The sequence below is a fragment of the Papaver somniferum genome, chromosome 3, assembly GCF_003573695.1.
Source record: "Papaver somniferum cultivar HN1 chromosome 3, ASM357369v1, whole genome shotgun sequence".
Classification (NCBI taxonomy): Eukaryota; Viridiplantae; Streptophyta; class Magnoliopsida; order Ranunculales; family Papaveraceae; genus Papaver; species Papaver somniferum.
In genome coordinates, this window is record NC_039360.1 from 211,928,938 (window position 1) to 211,929,711 (window position 774).

The window sequence follows — 774 nt, forward strand, 5'->3', positions numbered from 1 at the left end:
GTTGCAGAATCTTTTATGCATCGAGAAAATAGATGCATAACCTGATATGCATCCGTAAATATGGGATGCATACTGCATTATGCATCAATTTTTTTATGGACGCACGAAAATCAACCAAAACAATGGTTACATAACTTGTTATAGATGCATAACTTTGTTATCCGAATGCATAATTTGTTGTGCAGTGGAGAAAATGGTTGCATTATTCGTTATGCGTCTGCAGAATGTGTTATGCATCTTTTTTAGTGGCTGCATAATAGTTATGTATCAAGTTATCGAAAAAATTTCCTAGCATGATGATAACCTCCGATTTTTTCGTGAAAAACAAAAATTTGATATTCTTGTTTGTACTCGTTGCGTAGCTCTCTTAAAAAGATTTCCATCGATATAAAAGTTGTAAAATTCCAAAGCGCGGATTTTTAGATATGTTATATCCAAGTTGCGTTGCCAATTATACCCCTGATGCATAACCTATCATGCGGATGCATAATCCGTCATGCAGACATTTTTAATAATTTCATATAATTATGGGTGTCACATAAATAATTATGGATGTTACGGTACCTAAAATTAATTGTGGACCTAACAATGAGAATATTATTTTGTTTGGGCGTGCGCCTAAGTTTTCCTTGGTTTTAACTTAAACTACAATGGCCCAACTTTTCTCCTACACTGACTTGGCTAACGGTTACATGGGCTTCAACTATAATGGCCCGACTTTTACAACCTATTTAAACTTCTTTTTTTTTTTTTTGTTAGGGGTGGCTTAAGCCA